Source organism: Pongo pygmaeus, chromosome 12 (assembly GCF_028885625.2).
Source record: "Pongo pygmaeus isolate AG05252 chromosome 12, NHGRI_mPonPyg2-v2.0_pri, whole genome shotgun sequence".
NCBI lineage: Eukaryota > Metazoa > Chordata > Mammalia > Primates > Hominidae > Pongo > Pongo pygmaeus.
Window position 1 is genome coordinate 37,867,654 of NC_072385.2, and position 18,147 is coordinate 37,885,800.

The 18,147-nt window shown below is 42.3% G+C and overlaps 1 protein-coding gene across 8 annotated transcripts in view; it reads right to left on the minus strand.

Moving 5' to 3' along the window:
- The window catches only part of ST6GAL2 (ST6 beta-galactoside alpha-2,6-sialyltransferase 2), an 85,331-nt gene extending 70,457 nt beyond the window's left edge, over nt 1-14,874 (minus strand). The window contains exon 1 of one of the 8 annotated variants that reach the window (XR_010123027.1): nt 14,301-14,708. The gene's annotated coding sequence lies outside the window, so the exon portion shown is untranslated. Of the gene's footprint in view, nt 1-13,631; nt 13,749-13,783; nt 14,173-14,300; nt 14,709-14,744 lie in introns of those variants that run through there. The other 7 variants (XM_063648504.1, XM_054475938.2, XM_054475939.2 and 4 more) reach the window with 7 other exon arrangements.
- Nucleotides 14,875-18,147: the final 3,273 nt, after the last annotated feature.

Here is an 18,147-nt window from a genome sequence, read left to right on the forward strand (position 1 = left end):
GTCCTTTTAAATTGCTTATGAAGGTGACTTAAAATGATTTCCACAGATGTGAGGACATCCACACTTAGGTTCTTCTTTCCTCACTTGTACGAGAGGTCCCTGTGTCTAACGTAAATGGAGAAGTGACATCATTTATTCAAATGCCCCACATACATCCTTTTGTTATTTATTTATTATTATTATTATTTTGAGATGGAGTTTCGCTCTTGTCACCCAGGGTGGAGTGCAGTGGCATGATCTCGGCTCACTGCAACCTCCGCCTCCCGGGTTCAAGAGATTCTCCTGCCTCAGCCTCCCGAGTAGCTGGGATTAGAGGTGCCCGCCACCACACCCAGCTAATTTTTTGTATTTTTAGTAGAGATGAGGTTCCTTTTGTTTTAAACTTCATGTGCTTTCATTACATCCTGTGAACTTTTATTTAATACTGAAGATCACTTAATGTTCCTAACTTCAATCACTGGTATTTTTTTTTTATTTCGATTCTAGTACAGGTTCAGAGTAAGGAAAAGAGTCCTTTTAATTAACTGACATGTGCCAGGCATTCCCCTGATTTTAGCCTCGCCTTTGGGAAGCTGCAAAATTTCAAAAAACAAAATAAAACTAAACAAAACGCTCACTCAGAAGGATGTGAGTCTGGGAAGAAATTCTGAAAATATACAAAGTTCCACATAAACTCTAATGACCCCAAATGCTCACTAACCCTTCATCTCTCTCTGTAGATGTCCCCAGCCCTGTGGCCGTCTCCTGCAGGGAGTGATGGCAGAATGAGGTTGTGGCCATGCATCTGATACACACAGGCAGGGGACAGCACAGCAGCTTCCTGGGCTTTAAGCTAAAGGTGTGTGTTAGTTTCTACATCTGCCATGGGGTTGGGCTAAACCCAAGATCAAGGCCCTGCATTTATAATTCTTCATGGACAACTGATGTTGTATACTCCCCCTGGTGTAGAAGTACCTTTTTCAAATTTCATAGATGATTCTTGGGTGGGCAGCATAATAACAAAACACTGCTGAGCCCATTCATTCTGGAACGGGCTTATTATCACACCAGGTGCTGAAAATGTATGTAGTTCTAATTGTAAGATTTGTACAACATTTATGAATCCAAGACAAAGTGCTTTTATAAATTCTCCATGGACAGATCCAACCCAATATATTTACTAATTATTTACCAATTACACATGTCCGTTAGTTCCAAATGCTTTGCTGAAGGAAGAAACAAAGATGCTGAACCCTATTTTTTAATCATTTTCAACAGAAATGTGAATTTCAGGTTTTCTCCGTGAGATTCACAAGTGGCACAAAAATTATGAGGTTGAATGGTTTAGCAGTGATTTCCTAACATTGCTAGTAAATGTGTTTCTCCAAAGTGATTAGCAGCAACTCTAAAGTATAAGACAGTGTATGTGCAGAATGGCCCATCTGGGCTATGGTCTCTTGTCCTTAGAGAATGTTCTGTTTATAAATAGATCACAGAATTTGAGGAGCTCTATTCATGGCGATTCAACTTGAAGAAAGAGGGAAAAAATCCAACATACTCTCTTTTGTTTTAGAAATCACATTTAGGGAGTGGACAGCCATCCTTTCAGTCTAATAGGACTCTTAGATTCATTCATTCGACAAAGATTTATGAAGAACCTCCAGGGCTCAGTACCACACAACATGCTCAATAGCTGGGACACGGAGTTCTGGAGGCTGCCTGCAAGGAACTTACAGTTTAGCAGGGATGGGAAGGGAGCAAAGTCAATTATAACAGAGTAGCAAGTGTAGCAACAGAGAAATGATGCTGTGCTGCAAGTAGGGACCATTAAGTCATGTTAGGTGTGTGTGTGTGTCAGGGAAGACTTGCTGGTAAGTTAATGAGAGTTGGTGGAAGTTAGGGGTTGGGAGGCGGGCAGAAGGAGAGGGAAAGAGCCAAGTCCATAACAATCAGGTCAAGGAGAGATCCTGAAGGTAGTTGTGGCTAAGAGGGGAGTAGGAAAGTGGAGACCATGAGCTTGGATCCAAGCCAGAAGCACATGATGTTCTAAAAATGGCAGACAGTGTTCCGTATGCAATGGAGGACGACTGGGGAATCTAAGGAGAAGAGAATGCAGCACAATCGAGCTTAAGGTTTGGAAGGAGGACTCTTGGCCAAAGCAGCAAGGGATGGGTATGCAGGAGGGGCAAGAGTGTAAGGAGACATCTGTAAAATTAATTCTAATATAAAATGCTCTGTTAGCTATGAGCAGCGCACTGCTTCCACTCAATTTTTTCCTTAAAGAGTATGATAAACAGGGGATGCTGAAGCCCAAGAAACACTTCACCCTCTAGAAACTGTAAATGTCACTGTTTCCATAAGGGCAGAGACTGTGGACAAGCACATGAAGCATAATCACATATTTTCAAGCCACTTAAATAGCGCATGCCCGAGGGCACATTGTAGACAAGCCAGCATTTGCAGCAGCAGGTAGCACAGGCAGCTTCCTCTTCAGGAAACAGACACCAACTCATTAGAACCTTAACGCTGTGTCAGCTTTGGCTGCCAAATATGCAGCTCCATACCAAATGGTACCATTTGCATCTGGCTCTGTATTTAAGCCAACTTCTTTGGCTTTAAGAAAATTCTGAATTTATACAATCTAATATGAGTACATCTGATTTTCATCGGCAGTCTGCCTGTTCTCCTTTTTCACTTTTGAAATCACATTTATATTTCTTTTTCTCTTCCATTCTACTAAATTTTAAGATATCACTTTACTTTTTATCTTTCTTTTTTTTTTTCAAATGGGGTCCCACTCTGTTGGTCATCCAGCCTGGAGTGCAGGGTGTGATCTCAGCTCACTGCAACCTCTGCCTCCCAGGGTCAAGAAATGCCCCCAACCTCAGCCTCTAGAGTAGCTGGGACCACAGGCGAGTGCCACCACTCTTGGCTAATTTTTCTCTATTTTTGGTGGAGACGGGGTTTCACCATGTTGCCCCGGCTGGTCTTGAACTCCTGAGCTCAGGCAATCCACTCATTTTGTCCTCCCAAAGTGCTGGGATTACAGGCGTGAGCCACTGCGCCCAGCCCATTCTACTTTTTCTTTATATTCCTTTGAACTTTAGTTTTTGGTATCATGGACACATCTCTCAAAGCTGGTCAGCACACTCCAAGTACAGACCAGCAACTGATGGGGTACAAGACAGGCCTGGACTGGGTTTTTATATTTACATTCATTATTTCCAAACTGTAATGTAGAATTTCTGTATAAGAACAAAACTACAAGGAATCTATATGACTTTAATATTCCATGTCCTGATGAACTTTTCCTCATGAGCTAGTTCTTTAAAACATCTCCTAAGAGAATCTAATTATAGTATGTAGAAAAGCTTCTAGAACTGACCATATAGTAAACTTCCATATTATAATTGGGATAGAAATATATCATCTAGAAACAACAGAGATTCCTTGGGCTAAGAGTCCTATATGTCAATGTCCACTTGCAATATTAAATTTTTTCCAAATTTACAATTCAGAGGCTGCAAGTTAAATGCCAAATAAAATTGAACTCAGTTAGCAGATTTCTTTTTTTGTAAATAGATGAGGTCTTGTTCTGTCCCCAGGCTGAAATGCACCGGAGCGATCATAGGTCACTGCAATCTTGAACTCCTCTAGGCTCAAGAGATCCTCCTGCCTTAACCTCCTGAGAAGCTGAGATTAAAAGTGCAAGTCACCATGCCTGGACACAAATTTCATTTTTAAAGTGTGTTTTTTTTTTCATATAAATGTTATATGTCCAGCATTATTTTTAACAAACTGGAATATTTAAAAATACATCTTCAAGATTTAGAGTAAAATGTACTGGCTTGTACTACATTTTAAAATTTACTTTTGGTTTTCTGGTTATAGTCTACTGAAGGAAGATCTATAGCACTGAACAAACGGCAAAACTAAGCTCTTATAACAATCCTGGGGTTTTTATAATGAAATGAACTTCAGACAGCATGAAAGTTTCAATGATGAACAAATATTGAACTTTTGTATTTTAATAGCACAACCAATACTTCATTCCTGGTTAACTTTAATTATTTTTTAAAAAAGATAAATTGTTTAAAAGTTATTTTGTTTAAACTTTAAGTATAAACTGGTGAGCAGGTGACACAAAACTAATCTACTCTGATATAAATCAGAATGGTGAGTACCCACTGGGGGACAGTGACCAGAAGAGGGCATCAGGAAGCTTCTGGGGTGCTGGTAAGAATTGCTTCTTGATGTGCTGGTTATATAGGTATATTTAGTTTATGAAAATTCATCAAACCGTACACATGCTCTGTGCAAGTTGGCACTGGCAAAAGATTTAATAATTAATTTTTTCATGTAGCAATTTTCTGGTTAAGGTATGTGGCTGAAGAAAACAAGACAGATAGAGTAACTGCATAAAAGCCAGAGTAAACCTGTGCCTTGGAGGCAGCAGGTGCCACAGCTTCCTCCCTCCACATGTGGACACAAGCAGCACATTGGTGAGAAAGACATGTGCTTAGAGAGGCAGAAAACGAGGAAGAGAAACGTTCAGGACTCCAAAGAGTCTATTTAGAGAGAAAAAAGGTGGTAGGTGGGGGAAAGTAAAGATGACATGTTTCTTTGTACCCTTTTCTCCTCCCAAATTCCATTTGACATCATGCAGAGATGTTCATTTGACATTTCTGGTTTGAAGACTATGAGGGGAATGCATCCCATGGGCCAGTGGTTACTGACTACAATACCACCTTTAGAAAGTTTAGGAAATCCTCTTATGGCCTTCTGTGATTTTCAAGCTGAGGATATAGCCAAGTTGGCTTCTTGCAGACCTTCGATCCCAGAAGGTGGTTTGGGGGCAATATTCCACCTCAATCTTTTGTACCTGAAGTTGATGAAATCCGACATGTGAGATTACATGGAGCTGACAATGTCACATGAAAGTAAATCTGGATTAAAATATTACATATATATGTATATACACACGATAGAAGGCCTGCGAGCTCCACACCTTCGTTGTGTGCAATGACGTCACTCACCCAAGCGTCTGAACACATCAGCACCTGTGAGCTTCTTTTGGTAAAATTTAGTATCTACCTCCCGTTCTACCATCATAAACAATGGGGCCTGTGACTTAGTCTCTATTTCTCCCCCACCTTAGAGACTGTCAGTACCAAATGAAGAAAATCTTATTTTGAAGTACACAGTTGAACATGCCAAGAGGCTTCACCACATCTCTATAAAAATATTTGGTTGGCACCTACACAAGATAAACAAGAGTGCTCAAATACCTAACTGCATTCATTAATCCTTATTTTCTATCCACCATATATATATAAAACAAACAAACAAAAACAGGTGTGAGCACCTTCCTACAATCCTGTTCCCTACAACCTCTCCACACACACAAACTTGAATGTTACTTAAAGGAGAAACAAACCAATCAATATGGGTATGCCTTTTAGTTCAGTGAAGAACAGTTCTAAGGAACAGCCTTGTGACCAAGGTCCTACTGCCTGGGTTGAGCAGGGACCTGAAGGGCTGCACCCTGGTGCCTGGCTGGAGGTTGTGCCCACCACCCTGAAAATTCAGTGGCTATTGCTTAGGTGCTGAATGCACACAGTAATTCCCAAACCAAATCTGTACGCCAGTCACAGTTAACCTTCTGCATCCGCAGGTTCCACATTCACAGATGCCAACCACCATGACTCAAAAATATCTGGAAAAACAAATAAATAAATAAGAATACAACAATGAAATGCCAATAAAAATACAGTATAGGCTGGCATAGTGGCTCATGCCTGTAGTCCCAGCACTTTGGGGGTTGAAGCGGGAGGACTGCTACAGACCAGAAGTTCAAGACCAGCCTGGGCAACAGAGTGAGACCCTGTCTCTGCAAAAAATTTTAAAAAGTAACCAGGTGTGGTGGTGCACACCTGTAATCCCAGTTACTCAGGAGGCTGAGCGGGGAGGACTGTCTGAGCCCAAGAAGTTGTTGCTGAGGTGAGCCATGATCGCACCACTGTACTCCAGCCTAGGCAACAGAGTGAGACCCTGATTGTAAAAGACAAAAACCAGGCTGCGCGTGGTGGCATGTGCCTGTAATCCCAGCATTTTTGGAGGCCAAGGTAGGAGGATCGCTTGAGTCCAGGAATTCAAGACCAGCCTGGAGAGAACGGTAAGACCCCTGTCTCTCAAATAGAAATAAAAAAGCAAAACCAGCGTAACTGTTTACATAGAATTTACATTGTATTAGGTACTATAAGTAATCTAGAAACAATTGATTTAAAATATACAGGAGAATCTGCCTAGATTATGCAAAGATACTATGCCATTTTATATCAGGGACTTGAGCATCCATGGATTAGGGTATCCATGGAGAATACTGGAACCAATCCCCTAAGGATACTAAGGGATGGCTATATTTCTACATCATAAACCCACCTCTCATTTTCAACACAGTGTGGTAAGAACAAGATTGAGCTAATTTGGGCAGTTGAAAGACAGGGATCGACATGGAGTAAAATGAGTTTGTTTAGTTTTACCTGTAAGACATGCACATTAAGCACTTAATTATACTCATGGGCTTCCAAATTATAATTGGGATAGATACACACCATCTAGAAACAACCGAGGTTCCTTAGGCCAGGAGTCCTTCCATTACCCCTTAAGAAGCACATTGTGTGATACAGTCTAAAGCTTTCCTTTCACCCACTTCTGGTTCTACATCGAATACTGTGCTTAACAGTCATGAGACAATACTGAAAAAATGCCAAACAAAAAAAATTAACCCTGCCTTTTCTGTGTATGTATCCAATGGTGATATATGGGGTATTAATAGGATATGATGATAATACAGCATGATGTGTTTTAACTCTGGGGGGCAAAGTGTAGAGTGAAGCAAGTAACAAATGTTTAGAGTTAACTTATGGAAGCAATCACATTATTTTAAAGCCATACCTTTCTGACACTTTCCTACTACTATCAAGTCAACTTTGGAAACTCTCCCACCTCAAACAGTTAATGAAATAACCTACTTAAAGGCACCCCATGAATGTTATTCTAACATATCAAGTATTGAGTCAGGCCAATTACTTAATTAGTTCAACTTTCCCAGCTACTAATTTTGAACATCAGGCAGAAGAATGTTTTTTAACTACACTGTCACTCAGAGGGGGTAAGCTGCCCTTTAAACAACAGAAATTATAGACCAATTATATACATATCTATTATAGACCAATTATATACATATCTAATGTACATAATAGAAATTATATATGATAGACCAATTAGATTATAGACCAATTATATATTATTATATAGACCAATTATATATTATTATATATACATATAGACCAACTATATACTATTATACATATAGACCAATTATATACTATTATATATAGATAATTAATCTATATATAGATAATAATCTATAAACTATAATATATACATTATACATATAGACCTATATATACATATAGACAAATTATATACTATTATACTTATAGACCAATTATATACTATTATATATATACATATAGACCAATTACATACTATTATATATACATATAGACCAATTATATACTATTATAGACCAATTATATACATATCTAATGTATATAATAAAATTATAGACCAATTATATACATATCTATATATTGACATACTTTTAAAAGAAAACCATATTACACTTGTCTATTTCCCATTTATTCATAAATTATTTAAAATTTACCTTAGAAATTAGAGCATATAGTTTTCTTTTAAAATAACTCTTAGGCTTATGGTCTTAATTATTTTGCCTATGTCTATAGTGATTAAAAGACACTATAATTCAGGGCAATTCCAAATAGTCACCTGCTCTCCAGAAAAAAGATTGAATCACCTATAGTATTTGGTGAACTTCTGGCTGACCTAAAACATCTCAAGTGGTTCATCTCTGTCATCACAGAGAACAGCTAACCAATATGTAGGATTCCAGTCATCAGCCTGGGGCCAGGTTCCCCGAAGGACCCGCCTGAGAAGCCAATCTCAAAAGTTAGTCTCAACAGTAAAATGCATTCTGCATATCACCAAAGGGACCAAGAGAGTAGAGGTTCTTGCATGTTGAGCATGATGTCTGCTGTCATCATAAAGAACATTTACACAAACATTCACATTCACATATATGTACACATATAAGTATGTTTTCCATACGTATCCTATTTATAATAAACTAAGAGAAAGTTTAAACCTTAAACATTTTTGTTGGCTTCTCACAAGCCATATAATTTGGAAGATAAAACTTTCCCAGAGAGAAACCACATAGGAAAAAGAATGTTCTTCCTTCAGTCGGAAGGGCTAGGCTCTTGTCCTGATTTTGTTAGGCAACAGCCATGAATCCCAACAATTAATGCCGAAGTATCCTAATTCAAGTTCCCACTCCTGATTGCTGATGTAACAACCCATAATGCAGGAATTTATTCCTCTGGTACTTATTTGCAAGTGTGTGAGTGTGTCTGTGTGTATGTGTGCACATGTGTTCTTTTGAAAGACATTCCTCTTTTTCATATGAAAATTTCTTTTATTTATTTCTCTATTTTCTGAGATAGGGTCTCACTCTGTCACCCAGGCTGGAGTGCAATGGAGTGATCATGGCTCACTGCAGCCTCAAACTCCAGGGCTCAGGTGATTCTCCCAACTCAGCCTCCTGAGTAGCTGGGACTACAGGTGCACGCCCTCACACCCAGCTAATTTTTTAAAATTTTTTTGTAGATATGGGGGTCTTGCTATGTTGCCCAGGCTAGTCTTAAACTTCTGGGCTCAAGCAATCGCCTGCATCAGCCTCCCAAAGTGCTGGGATTATAGGCACCGCACCAGGCCCATACAGAGATTTCTAATGGGGTATAGTTTCCCTAATTTTAAAATATAATTTACATAGCAAGATCCCTCTTCTAACAGTAAAAAAAAAAATCCATTCATTTAATCCTATATGTACAGTTCCATTTTGTAACTGGGTTAGCTCTATCATTTAGAAAACAAATCCCATATTAACTGTACTTTTTTCTACCCATTTGAGGTCAGTGACACAATTATGGGTTTTTGGCACATAGCAATATACTTATATTTCAGAAAAGTCATCATTACACTTTCAAAGAAGCTACTTTTACATTTTACTTCTGAATAATAAAAGCTATTGGATTATCTAAGAGACTTACCCTTTCCCATATTTAATTTAAAGCTAAGTCATTTTAGAAACCACAATTACCAACATGCAAGAACCTCTACTTGAAAAATTTGTATAATTTGAACATGGAAAACCAATTGTTTTAAATTTAATAAAGCATTTTTCTCTCAGGCTCAAACAGTAGAAGCAGCCCAGAGTAGAACTTAATGTGTGAATTATAAACTTCTAAAAACAAAGACTTATAATCAAGATATTGCAGAATTTTTCTTTACAGTGTATTCGCTAATGCTTTAGCCAATGTATTTCTAAATGTCCCAGGAGACTACTTTTTGAACTTACTCTCCTTACCGACCCAGTAACTCAAAGCAGATGGATCATCTTCTTGAATCTTAGCCTAAACTTTTCCTTGGAAATTTCACTTGATATGACATGCTTCATATCAGCCCAAATTTCGTTCTAATATTGACTGCCTGGATATTCCACATTTCATAGCCCATTTTTAAGTTGCAGCTTAAACCTTTTTCTGCTTCCAGGTTCTGATGAACACATGCTTTCTGTATACATGGGCTCCCTGACATCCTCTTCCATCGTATACAATCTTCCCCATCCAGCAGGCTCAGCCTGGTTTGAGGACATGAAAACTTATAGTCTTAGTTGGTCTCTGGCCCCACACAATGACAGGAGTTGTCATTCTTGTTTTCCTCTGTTGAGTGGATCACAGTCTAATAGCATGGGTTTTGGACACCCAGACACAGGTTCAAATCCCAGCTCTGCCAAGGCACTTTACCTTTCTGAGGTTCAGTCTTCTCGCCTGTAAAATGGGCACAGTGATACCTCCCAGGATTGTGGCTAAAGTACACTTTGATAATCTGTGCAAAGCAAATGGCAGGATGTGGTACATCGTAAGTGCAAATTAGTTACTATTATTATTCTTTGAATTACTACTATATCCTGGGGCTGCACAGGAATTAGCTTTTAAGTATGCCACAACTTACAATTATCAATTTTGTGGAATCTCACACCAGAAGGCATGCTGGAAAGGATTTAATGTAAGCCTTCCTTTTCCAGCCCTGGAAACTGAGCTCTGATAAGGCTGTCTTTCTCCAGTGCTGGTTGCTGCAGGAGCACTGGCCAATAGCTTTCCTTGGCTCTATAAGAAAGTCCAGTGCAAAACTACAAACCTAGCCTTCACATACTTCTAGCTTTGTAAAGCCACTGCATGCCTTCAATTTGGACTTCTTCCCTAGACAAGACCACAGAGGGCAGCAGAAGCCAGGACGGCACAGAACAGTTCTGTCCAGATAGAAGTCCCCCACAGTGGGCAGCATGCCTCTGATGTCATTTCCATGCACAGAACAACTCCCCCAACCAACCAGTAGGCGCTGGGTACTGTGGGATAATCAGGAACCTGTAGGTGGCAAAGTGAAGATAATAGTCCCACAACTGCTGGGACCCTGCTTTCACCAGGACTAGGACCAATGCTGGGGCTGGACCAGATCACCAACTCCTGCAAAGCCTTAGGACTGCCCAGGTCATACTTCATCCCCTTTAAATGTATTTCACCTGTGGACTAGGTAGATTCCAAGTATTTTGAATTGCAACTATTCCCCTATCAATTCAATGGGAGGGGTGGGAGGTGGCTGGGACCAAGCAAGGGTAAATTTCAAATTTTGGAAGGGGCATAATAAATCCGTGTTTCTCTAACACTGATGTCTTTGCATTGTGTACTTAATAACATTTAGAAACAAATTTCTCAAAAGTTGGAAGGAGAGCTTTCGGAAAAATGGTAGGTATATTAAACTGAAAATGTGGTCATCCATGAACAGTGGCTGGTCATCTACAGCCCATTCAGTCTTTGCCATTGATATCAACAATTGGTGTAAGAACATTGAAAATTTCTGTGCAAATATGCACCTGTGTTTCCCTTCCACTTTCCAAAATTAGTACATAATTATATGCAATTATTACTTTTATAGTCATTTGTGAATTTCTTCCCATTTTTTTTAAGGGATGAGACTTCAGATTTCAATGCTTAGAAAATCAAAGCTTAACATACACCTGCCACGAGGGTACTATCTGACTCCCTTAGACATTTATGCATGCTGAATTAAGTACTTAATTTAATTTAAGCAATTAAATTTTAAGATCATATTACAGAAAACCCAAGAAAAGAAAAAACTCAATCAGGAATAACACAATACATTTAAAGAGCAAATGCATTAACAAAGACTGTCCTTATTATCATGCATAAGATATTTTTATTCAAAGTCTCACCAATGAGGTAGCAATCTGAAAACTAATTATGAGCTTCCCAGAGGACATATGTCTCCAAGTTTTTGGAAAGGAACCTATCATTTATTTACCTAAGCAGGAATGGCAGAAGCCTAGAAATGAGTTTGTCATTTCAGAAAAAGATTTAATCACTTGAGAAATGCTTGGATAAATTCTAAACCTGGAGGGTAAAATTTCAGTCAGTATCAGTATAAGCAATAGACCAGAGCCTCACACACTGAAATCATCTCAGAAAGAGGAGAAACTCGGGGGTTGGGGGGGTGGAACCTCCAGAAACAATGCGTACAGGAATTTTTTCAGCAGTCCCTTCACTATTTAACCAATATTTGCGGGCTGGATTGGCCACAACTCCCTAGACTCAACTTATGTCTTCACCCCACAGAGTAAACCTTTTCCCTCTTAATTATCCTCATCAGAAACTCAACACAGATAATTGTCCTCTTCTGCATAATAAATCATTCACATATTTTCAAATGTTAAATTGTCTCAACTTTGAATCCTCTAGTCTAAATATCCTGAATTTTGTATCCTTGCTTCCTAGATCGTGTGCACCACATAGCAAACTCACCAAATGTTGGTCCTTGCTCTGACCTCACTCTTTCCAGGAGTATCCATCCAAAGCCTCTCTAAACTGTGGAGCTCAGTACTCCATATAAAGCAATGACTCCTATCACAATCTCTACAAGAGATTTAACTCAAAACTCCAGAAGCTTTCACAGCACCAGGCAAAAAGGTAATATGCTACCATTTGTATCTATCGCTGTAAGAATTGGATAGAGTGCCTTTTTAACTTTGCAGTAAAATTCAAGGCACTTCACTTATTATTTTAGAGTTTCATCAGTTTTGAGCACAATATCCATTCACCTTTGCCAACAGTTTCTTTTAATGCATTACTACAAAATTCCTCAAGTGCTATAAAAATTTTGGTTGTCAGTTCCAGAAAAATAATGGGGGAAGGGGAGTGGGTAAAAACAGGTTCAAGGCCACACATCATTTTTCCTTTTAAAAGAAGTTTTAACCCTAAATTTGCAGCATATATATATATATACACACACATATATGCATAATATGTGTGTATATATACATATACATCATATACATATAGCACTTCACTTTATTGGAATTCTTCCTTAGTCATAAATTATATTTCAAGTTGGCAAAAAATGTTGATCAGAATTTCAAAAAATGGAAGCATCAAAGTAACCAGCATGGGGTTTTTCAAGTGTGCAGAAAGTTCTCTAAATACAAAATGTGCTGCCATCCCACCAAAGACCCCCTCACCCAAGCAGACAGTCCGCGGCGAGGAGGGCCAGCATGCCCCTTTATGGTCAGAACGGCAGTGGTGCAAAAGACAATGATTTCAACCAAATATGGTTTGCCTCTCGCCAAATTTTTCGCATGTCCAATAAAAGTAAGTTCACAAAAATCCAACCAAGCATTACTTTCCCCCAAAAAGTGCTTCTCAGATTACAAAACAGCTTTGAAAGTTCAGCCTGACAAAACAAATATGGTACTAGGAGGAGAGACCTGGAAGGCAATCACAAAAAGTCTCATTTAAATTCCTGGAAAGCACAGCTTCTCCAAACACAGCTATTCAGCTCTTTGGAAGGCAGCACTTGCGGGAGCCATTGAGTTTAACTTCACTCAGTCCCCCAACACAGAACCGGCAAATCCGAATGAGATGGACGTCACACTCCCTACTCAAAAGAATGCATCAAATATCCACTCCGTACACCGCGGAAAGTAAACCCAAAAGCGGAGTTTGCCGCCTGCCAACTACATAAGAATTAACACTCGGGTATTTAGGATTCTAAAGATCCCTACTACCCAACATTATAGCTACAGAGAACCAGAAATCAACAGAACACACTTTAACCTTTAAGAAGTGCAGTTTTGTACGGGGGTTGGCTGAAGAAAGACAAAAATCTTCACTCCCTTCCAGAGCCAAAAGAGCCAAAATAAAAGATCACCGTTACTGAGCCACACGGGCACAACTGTATCCGCCCGTCCCCAAAGCGCAAGCCGTCCTCCCGTTCGCTTCTCCAGAATTTCTTGCTTTTCCCCAAACCACCTTCAACATTCCCCACACAGGGGTCTGGCCCCTAAACACGGAGTGTAACTCCGCGCAGAGCAGCGCGGAGGCTGCAGCGCCACCAAGGAAGGCGTCGCCCACCCCTTACCCAGTGCCCTCCCTTACCAGCCTTCTCCCCACGCCGCGCCTCGAAGCGCACGACACCGTGGTGCTCGGCGCTCCCCCTGGCAGCGCGGCACTGGAGTCCGAGGCGTGCGTGTCACATTTTATTCCCCGGCAGCCGCTCGGGTGCGCGCGCCACGCGCTCCCACACTCACACTGACGCCCGCTAGAGCTGGGACCCTGGCCGGGGTCTCCCGACTCACGCCGCGGAACTTGGGGGCTGCAGAAGGCGAGTGCGCGGCGGGAGTCGTCCTGCCGCAGGCTCGAGTCCTCCTCCTGCCACCGTGGGGTCTCGGAGCTGCCCCGCGCTCCCGTCCCGGGCGGCCTGCGGGATCACCTCTCCGGGGCCAGCGCTGCTCCGCGCCCAGCGCTGCTCCGCGCCGGCGGCAGCTGCAAGCGCGGGCGGCGGGGCACAGAGGATGGCTCGGCCTCAAAGCCGGCGGGAGGCAACGCTCAGCCCCGCGCTGCACGCCTCATTGTTTCGGGCAGCGCGGCGGCGGCTCCCGCGGCTAGAGGAACCGCGGCCCCGAGCCCCGGGGAGAGGCGGCGGTTCCCGGCCCCCGCACCGAGGCTGCGCCGCGCCCCGCCCCCGAGCTCCGCTCGCCCCCTCCGCTCGCCCCAGAGCCCCCTCCCTCTCCGCCATCCCTTTCATCCTCCCGGCTCCAGGCTCACCTAGCTGGCGGGAGCCGGGCACTGGGAAGTTGGGCTGCCCCCTCCCTGCGCCCCCGGCCCGGCAGCTCGGCCCGCCGGCGAGCGCAGGCGGGGCGCTCCCTGGCTGCGCGCGGATCTCTGCTTCTCGCGGAGAGTGATTGCAGACTTGGGCTGCGTGGGGCGGTGCGGGGCAGCACGGCTGCCTAAAAAGGCGTGTTTCTCCCCGGCCGCAGCCTCCATCCAGCCCTAGTTCTTCCGAAGGTTACCTGCACAGTACCCGCCTGGCACCGCGCCTGGACTCCCCCGGGGCATTCGGGTCCCGGGCGGTGGCAGGGATGCAGGAATGCAGGAATGCGCACAGGCTGTGGGCGGCGGGGAGGGAGTCCGGGCGCCTGCCCCGGCGGAAGTGAGTCTTTGTGTACCCTCTCCAACACCTCCCCCCGCCAGCGCCGAAGGCCGGGCTACCTGCGCGTCTGGCAGCGCCTGGCAGCCGGCTGGGTGGGGCGCAGGGGGGCGCAGCATCCTCCCCGGCTCGCTCGCTCCCTTTGTTCCTCTAGCTCAGCCAGGCTCCGCGCTGCCGCCTGGCCCTAGCTCCCAGAGCTTCTCTAAGGATCTGGGATGGACTTGGGAGCGGGCCACCTTCCGTTTGGGAAGGGTAGCTCGCCAAGTCCTGTGACGGTGCTCCCTGGAGACCCCCACCTGTCCGCCCCTCCCCACTGCCAGTCCCCAACCCCAAGAGGGATGGAAAGTTCTTGGGGTAGAAGCCGGCGGGACACGTGGTGAAGCAGCCCCAGGAGCCAGTGGGTGGCTGCGGGCAGGGCAGCTGGAGCCTGCGGGCGGGGCCGCGGGGAGGTGCAGATCGAGTGTCCGTCTGGTCGCGTGCGGAATGTCCACTTGTCACCGCGGCCCTTGCGTTTTCTCGAGGCGGCGGCAGCTGGTCCTAGGACCCCGAACCCCGCCGCCCTTTGTTTGCTAGTAAATACTCTCCTCTGAACTTCAACGTGGCTCTCCGCGCGCACTCCTGGCATTGGGTGCCCCACCCCGCTGGTTCTCTCGCGGACCCAAAGAGCTGTTCAGGTGTAGGGGAATCCCAGGTAAATGGATAATATTGCTAAGGTTGGGCCCATCTCAGGGGGACTGGTTAGTCACCCCTCACCCCACCCCACACCCTCAATCGCTAGAAGGACACACGTTTTGGAGACAGAGATCTTCCATTAAATGTATTATTTAAAAATCCACAAGTACGTTTATTTAAGTAATTTAGACGTTTTTTAGGGGGGAAAAAGCAATTAACTGGCTACCCAATTCATTCAGCATTCATTAGTGCCTACCTTAGCCTGGAACTCTGAGCTAGACAGTGGGCGCCCAGAACTCCCTCAAAGCGTTTACAGAAATGTAAAACAGCACGGGAATTAAATTAAAATCGAGTGGGTATAATGCATTGTGTTCAAACAAAAGTGTGGGCCGAAAACGCTTACTCAGTATTTCCCCAATTGTATTAATTATGTCTGACACATGGAATTCTGCGGAAGTGCCTGAATGAACAATGTGTTACACAGATTTTTTTTAAAAAGAAAAATTATATTTTATAAATGTGAAATACATACAGTGTGGTTAAAAGTCACCAAAACAAAACAGAAACAAACAACCTGTTAGAGACCCATAGCTAGTGGGGATAGAGAAAGGAAATACTGCAGAAAGACTCACCCTCTTAATAGTAGAGGGGCACAGAGGGGGTTGCAAAGTCTGTGGGCTTCTGTTTCTCTTCTGTATGATGGATATAAAAGTACCTACCTTCAGCCTGGCGCGGTGGCTCACTCCTGTAATCCCAGTACTTTGGGAGGCCAAGGCGGGCGGATCACGAGGTCAGGAGTTCGAGACCAGCCTGGCCATAATGTTGAAACCTGTCTCTACTAAAAATACAAAAATGAACCAGGCGTGGTGGCACGCGCCAGTAGTCCCAGCTATTCGAGAGGCTGAGGCAGGAGAATCGCTTGAACCTAGGAGGCGGAGGTTGCAGTGAGCCAAGCTGGTGCCACTGCACTCCAGCCAGGGTGACAGAGAGAGACTCCCTCTCAAAAAAAAAAAAAAAAAATAGTACCTATCTTCAAGGTTTGTTGTAAGTAGAGAGCATGTGTTAAAAGCATCTCCCCCAGTACCTGACATGTTATACCTAATAAATTGTATTAATTAATAAATGACAGTGGCCATTATTAAAACACTTTACCTTGAAACAGAAAAAATTGTACACTTTTTATAGTGTATATGTATTTTATACACTTACTATACTTTCTGCGTAAATGCTGCTAACGTTGATATCTTAAAGAAATTTTAATGAGTTAAAGTGTCCAAATAACAGTCAACTTTATAGAAGTAGAAAAACTACCATCTTAAGGCAAATATGCAAATTACTGTTGTAAAACTTAAAGTGGATTGAGTTCATTTCTTATGATCGAGGTAGTAAATACACAGTCACTAAACCGACTTAAATCTATTGCTTCCCAAAGAAACCACAAAGCCGGTTTATATACAGGAAGCTATATGCTGATGACTGCTTCTGTCAAAGTGTAATGGTAAATAAAATATTTTGGCACCCTTTAGTTTAATTACTCAGAGACAAAAGGAGCAGATTATTTAATTATTTTATTGGTCTATAGATTCATGAGGAATTCCTGAGTTCCTCTGGCACTATAATATTATTTTCCTTAAAAAATCATCAATAACAACAAAACACAATAAACTTATTCCTACAGATGAGGCAGCATTCAGAAATCCACTTGCTGTTATCTATTTGCTCATAATAACATGAATTTCCGTTCTTTTTTTTTTTTAAATTCAGGGTTCCTCAATTCTCGTTTTCTCACCTTGTGTTAACTAACCAACTAAGCTTTCCCAGGGACAATTCCTTCCTGTTTCAGGAACTTGAAACACATCATGAACAATCAACCAAATCAGGAAGCTCAGTTATTCAGCTGAGAAGCATTCAGGTGGGGCAGGGATGAAGAGTAAATATTTTCTAACTCCACCATTGGTGAATCTGGGCTATTTTGTTTCACTTACCTATTGTTCATATAAATATATTTTTCTCCCATTCATTATGCCACTCAAATTTCACAATAAAACTATAGATTATTTTACAGATGAGAAAACTCACCGATAGAAACTTTCAGGACCACTTTCTCTAAACAAGATGCCTTCGTTTTCTGATTTACCTGAGATTTTCCATCTGTAGCATTGCAAAAACACATTGATTTCTTCCCTTGCTTGAGAAATTAGTACCTCGAAAGGAAAATCTTCTATATCTGGGCTCCTCCTATTTAATCAGTGAAACGAATTTTCATGTGGCCGATCAGTATAAAAAAAAAAAAGAATTTCAGATTCTTGCTTTTTGGAACCCATTATCCACTGACAAGATTAGGTAGAAACATTTGTTTCCTAGCCAACCCACAGATTTTTTTTAAAAAGTAGTTCCCTTTGTCTTTGGAAATGTTCATAAGGAAACAGACCACCATTAGAAAAAAAATGCTTCAGGTGTTTGTATATGTGTAAGGGCCAAAATCCTCAGCCAGCAGGAGCTGCTTCTACCTTTCTGTCAATGTTTTCAGGTGGAGAGAAAAACATTATTTTTTAGCATCAGGTATAGGAATGATGCCATTTTCAGTATCTGCAGTAGGAACGATAACACCAAAATGCAATTGGTTACCCTTAGGCTTGCTGACACCCGCGCTAGTCTGTGGGCTGCCGTCCAGGAAATAGAGTCTGGCCTCAGAGGCGGAGTCCTGGGACCACAACCTGACCTCAGCTGGCAATGAGCTCTACCAGACAGAGCAATAGAAAAACATGTCGGTATGTGAAAGAAACTATCCTT